Raw genomic sequence first — 7,425 nt, forward strand, 5'->3', positions numbered from 1 at the left:
AGAAGATGGTCTACAAGAACTTCAAGAAAGGGAGAAGATTTTTCAGAAAAGTTTCCAGTTCCTCAAACTCTGATAAAATGAACAACAGAAGAAATACCGATTGGAATGAATCGAGATCTGGAAAACTTGACAAGTCAAAAGAGAGATATTTCAAATCTTCTGGTAATGAAATTGTACACTTTGCAGCTGACTACAGAAAACCCAGAGCTGAGAAGAAACAAGCTTTGATCTCAAAGAAGAGAAACTGAGATGATTCATTAGATTCAGATAATGGAGCCAATTATGCTCTCATGGCAAAAGCTGATGTTGAGGCTGACAATGCTGAATTAAAGGTACCTCAGACTATTCTTTCTTTTGATACTAATGATATCTATGAATTATGATTATTTCTTAAGACTATGCATGTTAGTTATAGGGATCAAACCTTAGAGAATAATAGAATTAAGAGTGAAAATTCTGTGTTAAAAAAAAGGAATGATCACCTAGAAATTGAGTTGCTTTCCATGCTGGAAATTTAAAAAGAAAAAGATAATGTTATTTATGTTAAAGAAAAATTGTTAGAAAAGCATGCTTATCTAGAGAAGGAGTTAGTTAAAGAAAGAGAAGTTATTAGACTTTGGACTAACTCAGGAAAGACAACTCAGGAAATTTTAGAGAATGACTGTTGGGGATCAGGATATTCTACTAGATCTAATTCTGATAAGAAAAGTGGAAAAGAAATTGAGAAAACTGAACCAATAAAAACTGATAGCTGATAAGTGGAATTTATATCTACTTAGAACGCTTCGTAAAGGCTCGAATTAGTGATTTATACTCAAGTTATTTGTGTTTTTGATGTGTTTTTGATGTGTTTTTGTAGTATTTTGCATTTCAGGGTATATTTGGAAGATATATATTTTACATTGTTTCTATGCTAAAAGGGTGTTAGGAAGGAGCCTCGGGAGTTAACACGAAAGAAACCAATAATTGAAGTCAAGGAAACAAGAAAAATTAGAATTTCCAGAAGGTCAGGGCAGCCGCACTAGTCTTGGGAGCGGTCGCGCCCATTTGTCAGAAACTCAGGACGGCCGCGCTGGATTTGAGGGCGGCCGCACTATATCGAATTTCAGGAATCTTGATTGTATTATAAGATTAATTTTTTCTGGACCCCTGATCTATTGGGCTTATATATATAAGCCTTTAGAAGACGTTTTAAATAACGACGAGAAGAAGGAGATAGCAGCAAGAAGACCTAATAGCACAATACAACGAAGGAGAAGAAGATCTTGTTTTCACTTGTTATTCTTTGCTTAATTTGTAATCTTGGATGCTTGTTTTCTTTGTTGTTTGAACCTAATACTCTTGTTAACATACTTTATTTATATTATTCAGTTATTTCAGACCTGGTTTATCTTAGTTATTTACCATGCTTTCATTGGAACCCATGGTGACGAAGAGTTCGGTTATGAACTAATCGTTGTCATGGGATTCTAACGGAATTACTTATGGAATTCTATAGTTAATTGTTTTGATACCTAAGTGTGTGGTGATTGTATGATATCCTAGTATTGGTTGTGCGTATTCGTCTTATGTGTGTCGTGAACATATAAGATAGTTTTTTAATCTCTATTAAAGCGACAGTGAATATAAAGATTTAGAACTTGTCATGTTATCATAGGTTCATGTATTTATTATGCATGATTCGTAGGTAATTTTAACAATCTTACTTGCCCTATGTAATCACAATAGATAACTTGTTCATTAAACCTTTATGTTGTCAAATTCTATAGACATATAGGGTCTCAACATAATTGGTGTCTACTTAGCTTCTATCTCTTTTGTGGATGTCTAGTAGTAGGGTATTCGTGCAACGAAAGTTGGCGTTTACTAGTTCTGTGTTATTTGATTAGTTGTTATCACCATTGCATGCTAAGGTTAAGAACAATGACTTTGAATGAAGTATTTAATAAAGTTAAAATCTCATGTTTGTCTCATATAGTTAATTCAATCACTTTTATTCTTACTTAATTGCATGTTAGTTTAATCTCAGAGTCGGTCCTAGGATTTGAAATGCCCTGTGCAAAATTTTAAAAAAATGCCCTTATAATTAAAAATAACAAAGTATTTAAAAATAATAAAAATTAACTAAAATTTGTAATTTATAATAAAATTAAAATAAATTTAAAAATTCTGAAAATTATCACAAGTACATAATTAATAAAATATAATAAACTACTTATAAACAAAAAATAATCACATAAAAACCTAATTTTTATATATTAACGAATTTAAAATTGTGTGTAAATATTAATTTTTTAATTTTATTTATTTATAAAATTAACTTTTTCCTTTAAATATGTAAATATTTAATATAATTGTAATTTAGAATAAATTAATCGCATAAAAATTAAATATGAAAAAATGATAGAGTGTAAGTTGTCTTCATAAAACCGAGTAATCATTAAAACTTGTAGTCTAAAATATTTATAAAAATAAATACATTTTTTACATATTTTACTTATAATTAATTTTTTTATATAATTTTTGTGACTTATTTAAATTTTTGGATTTATAATTTTTTTTATTTTGCTCAAGATAATAATGTATAATTATTTAACATTTTTTCAACTTTTATCCATTTGCACACTTATACTTATTTTTTTTTCCAACCAAGGTATATATATTATATATGATATTTAAAAAATGTGGCCCTCAATTTTTTGGGCCCTGTTCCGTCGATCACTTCGCACACCCTCAAGCACGGCTCTGTTTAATCTTAGTTATAAACATCTCAACTTATTATTGTCTTAGCATTGAGCGATAGCCATACCATTATTGCATAGGTGCATAATCTTAGGTTAACTAAAAAGAGTCTCTGTGGGAACGAATCTGATTTATATCTTATACTACTTGCAAACGCGTATACTTGCGTGTAATTTTAGCGCGTGTTTTCGCCCTAACAAGTTTTTGGCGCCGCTGCCGGGGACTCAGTGTTTAATTTAGTTTATGTTCTTGACATCTGTGGTCGTTAAAGTTCACTAACTCAGATATTTTACTTAATTGTCTACTTTGTTGGTGTTTCAGGTACTCTAGAGGGCGTGTATGCGAACACGTTCTCAATCTCGTAAAGAAGCACTGGAAGAAGTTGAAGTAGTTAAAAAGTTGAGAAAGTTGAAGAAGAAGCGATCATTACAATGAGAGATCAAGCAGCGAATCTGAAGGCTTTGATGGATTACTCTCAACCAAAGATCAATGACATTCAGTCTAGCATTATCAGACCAGACATTGCGGCTAACACCTTCAAATCAAGTCTAGCACGATTCAGATGGTGCAGAATTCAGTCCAATTTGGGGGTTCTCCAACGGAAGATCCCAACATGCACATTAGAGATTTCTTCGAGATCTGCGACACTTCCAAGTTCAACAATGTTTTTGAAGATGCTATAAAGATGAGGCTTTTCCCATTCTCTCAGAGGGATAAAGCTAAGTGTTGGTTACATTCTCTACCAGCAGGTTCTATCACCACCTGGGAGGATCTTGCTCAGAAGTTTCTAACTAAATTCTTCCCTATGGCGAAGACAGCTGAAATCATAAATGCATTCACTCAATTTGCGCAATAATCGGGAGAATCTTTGTGTGAGGCTTGGGAGTGCTAAAAGGAAAATCTTAGGAAGTGTCCTCATCATGGAATGCCTGATTGGATGATCATCAATTACTTTTATAATGGTTTAGGAGCACAGTCAAGACCCATGCTCGATGCAGTATCAAGTGGAGACTTATGGGATAAGAGCTACGATGAAGCATATAAGTTGATTGAACTGATGGCTGCTAATGAATACCAGAACCCAACTCAGAGACTCCCTCAAAGAAAGGTAGCAGGAATTCTGAAGGTGGATATAGCTACTGCTATAGCTGCTTAGCTTAAGGCTTTAACGATGAAGGTGGATTCTTTGGCTAATTATGGAGTTAATCAGATCACAAGTGTTTGTGAGCTTTGTGCCGGTGCGCATAAAACTGAGTAGTATGCTATTTCTGGTGAATCAACTCAGTTTGTAAGCAACTTTCGGACGTCGCAGCAACCAGTTCCAGCCACTTATCATCCTAACAACCACAATCATCCTAAATTCAGCTGGAGAAATAATCAGAATACGGTGCAACAAGCTTATCATCAGTATGGAGCAAAGCAATTCAACCCTCCTATTTTCAACAACCACAATATGCACCAAGACAACAACTCCAACTTCAACAACTACCGCATAGAAGTACAAGTCAATCTAATGAAAAATCTGAATTGGAGGAGTTGAGGCTCATGTGTAAGAGCCAAGCAATTTCTATCAAGACTCTGGAGAATCAAATTGGCCAGATTGCCAATGCTTTGTTGAATCGATAACCTGGTACACTTTCTAGTGACACAGAAGTTCCAGGCAAGAGGGAAGCAAAAGAGCAGGTTAAGGCAATTACATTGAGGTCTGGCAAGGTTGCAAGCCCTGAAAAATCTCAAGTTTTGGAAAATGAAATTGTGGCTGAAGAAGAGGTGTTGAAGGATGCCGATGTGGAACCAAGGAAGAAAACTGTTATCAATACTCCTCCTGAGGGTAATGCAGGGGAAAAACAGGTCTATCCTCCACCTCCTTTTCCTAAAAGGTTGCAGAAGCAGAAGTTGGATAAGCAATTTGCTAAGTTCTTGGAAGTTTTCAAGAAACTTCACATCAACATACCTTTCGCCGAAGCTCTTGAACAGATGCCTAGCTATGCGAAGTTTATGAAAGGTATTCTCTCTCGGAAAGTGTTGTGCTGCAATAGAAGTTGCCTCCGAAGCTTAAAGATCCTGGAAGCTTCACTATTCCTTGCACCATCGGAAACTTGTCGTTCGACAAGTATTTATGTGATTTTGGAGCTAGCATCAATATGATGCCTTTGTCTATCTTCAAGAAGTTGGGTTTACCTGATCCAAAACCTACATATATGTCCTTGAAGTTGGCCGATCGTTCTATTACATATCCACAAGGCATTGTGAAGGATGTCTTGGTCAAGGTGGACAAACTCATATTTCCTGCTGACTTTGTAATTCTTGATTTCGAGGAGGATAAAAAGATTCCCATAATCTTGGGAAGACCATTCTTGGCTACTGGCCAAACCTTGATTGATGTACAGAAGGGTGAGCTCACTATGCGAGTACAGGATCATGATGTGACCTTTAGTGTTATCAATTCCATGAAATTCCCTACTGATTAAGATGAGTGCTTAAAAGTGGAATTGGTCGATTCCATGGTTACTTCAGATGTTGATCAAATTCTAAGGTCTGATGCCATAGAGAAAGCCTTGATTGGGGATTCAGATAGTGAAGATGATGAAGGTGATGAGCAGTTACAGTATTTGAATGCTTCTCCTTGGAAGCGAAGGCTGGATATGCCTTTTGAATCTCTTGGATTATCAGAACTCAAAAATGCTAAGGGGCGTCTCAAGCCATCTATTGAGGAAACTCCTACACTCGAGCTATAACCTTTGTCTGAACACTTGAGGTATACGTTTTTAGGTGATGCATCTACTTTTCCTGTTATTATTGCATCTGACCTTTCAAGTAGTGATGAGGAAAAGCTCTTGAGAATTCTGAGAGAGTTCAAGTCGGCAATTGGATGGACTATAGCAGATATTAAGGGAATCGGCCCTTCTTATTGCATGCATACAATTCTGTTAGAGGAAGGAAGTAAGCCGACTGTTGAGCAACAGAGGAGGTTAAATCCTATCATGAAGGAGGTCGTGAAGAAGGAAATTCTTAAGTGGCTAGACGTAGGCATCATTTATTCTATTTTTGACAGTTCTTGGGTGAGCCCAGTTCAGTGTGTGCCGAAGAAAGGAGGCATCACAGTGGTTGCTAATGAAAAGAATGAGCTCATCCCGACTCGAACAGTCACGGGGTGGAGAGTGTGGATGGATTATCAAAAGCTGAATAAAGCCACAAGGAAGGATCACTTTCCACTTCCTTTCATTGAGCAGATGCTCGACAGGTTGGTTGGGCACGAATACTATTGTCTTCTGGATGACTATTCGGGCTATAATCAGATCTGCATTGCTCCAGAAGATCAAGAAAAGACTATCTTCACTTGTCCGTTTGGTATTTTTGCCTTCAGAAGAGTTTCTTTTGGGTTATGTGGTGCACCTGCCACATTTCAGAGATGCATGAGGGCCATCTTCTCTAAAATGATTGGTCATATGGAGGTGTTCATGGATGATTTTTCTGTGTTCGGGGATTCTTTCGACGAGTGCTTGCAAAATCTTGGCGCAGTTCTTAAAAGGTGTGTTGAGACCAATCTGGTTCTCAACTGGGAGAAATGTCACTCTATGGTGCAACAGGGCATCATTCTTGGGCACAAGGTCTCTAGTAAAGGTCTTGAGATGGACAATGCCAAGGCAAGGGTCATTGAAAACCTTCCTCCACCAATTTCTGTTAAGGGAATCCGCAGTTTTCTTGGTCATGCGGGTTTCTATCGACGGTTCATTAAGGATTTCTCTAAAATCTCTAAACTATTGTGCAATCAATTAGAGAAAGATGTCCCTTTCAAGTTTGATGATGAGTGTCTAGCTGCTTTTGAGAGCTTAAAGAAGAGCTTGATCAAGGCACCTGTCATAATTGCACCTGATTGGAATGAGCCTTTTGAAATGATGAGCGATGCGAGTGACTACGCAGTTGGAGAGGTTCTTGGGCAAAGGAAAAACAATGTATTTTATGTGGTCTATTATGCTAGTAAGACCCTCAATGGTGCTCAACTGAACTACACCACGATTGAGAAAGAGCTATTGGTCATTGTCTATGGTTTTGAGAAGTTTAGATCTTATTTGTTTGGGACGAAGGTGACAGTCTTCACTGATCACGCTGCTATTCGCTATCTCGTCTCGAAGAATGACTCGAAGGCTAGATTGATTAGATGGGTTCTTTTACTACAAGAGTTTGAACTAGAGATCAAGGATAGAAAAGGTACTGAGAATCAGGTAGCTGATCATCTCTCCCGTTTAGAAGATCCAGGTACAATTTCATATGACAAGACATTGATAAATGAGTCTTTTCTTGATGAGCAGTTGTTTGGGGTGCAAGTAGAAGAATTGTGGTTCGCAGACAGTGTGAACTACCTTGTGAGCAACTTTATGCCCCCGGACTTAACTTATGCTCAAAGGAAGAAGTTTCTTCACGAAGTAAAGTGGCACATGTGGGATGAACCGTTTTTGTTTCGGTAAGGAGCTGACCAAATCATCGGGAGATTTATTCCGTACAGTGAGACGGAGGGTATCATGCGAGACTGTCATTCAACTATTTATGGAGGCCACTATGGTGGAGAAAAGACAGCAGCTCGTATCCTTCAAGCAGGATTCTTTTGGCCTACATTATTTAAGGATGCGCATCAGTTCATTTTGAAGTGTTATCGCTGCCAGCGTGTGGGTAATATGTCAA

The 7,425-nt window shown here is 37.1% G+C and overlaps 1 non-coding gene across 1 annotated transcript; it reads right to left on the reverse strand.

The window, feature by feature from the left end:
- Positions 1 to 3,562: 3,562 nt before the first annotated feature.
- On the reverse strand, positions 3,563 to 3,669 carry LOC141670140 (small nucleolar RNA R71). The gene has a single exon (XR_012554383.1). It is a non-coding gene; the product is annotated as a small nucleolar RNA R71 (small nucleolar RNA).
- Between the last annotated feature and the right edge of the window lie 3,756 nt (positions 3,670 to 7,425).

Source organism: Apium graveolens, chromosome 6, assembly GCF_009905375.1.
Source record: "Apium graveolens cultivar Ventura chromosome 6, ASM990537v1, whole genome shotgun sequence".
Classification (NCBI taxonomy): Eukaryota; Viridiplantae; Streptophyta; class Magnoliopsida; order Apiales; family Apiaceae; genus Apium; species Apium graveolens.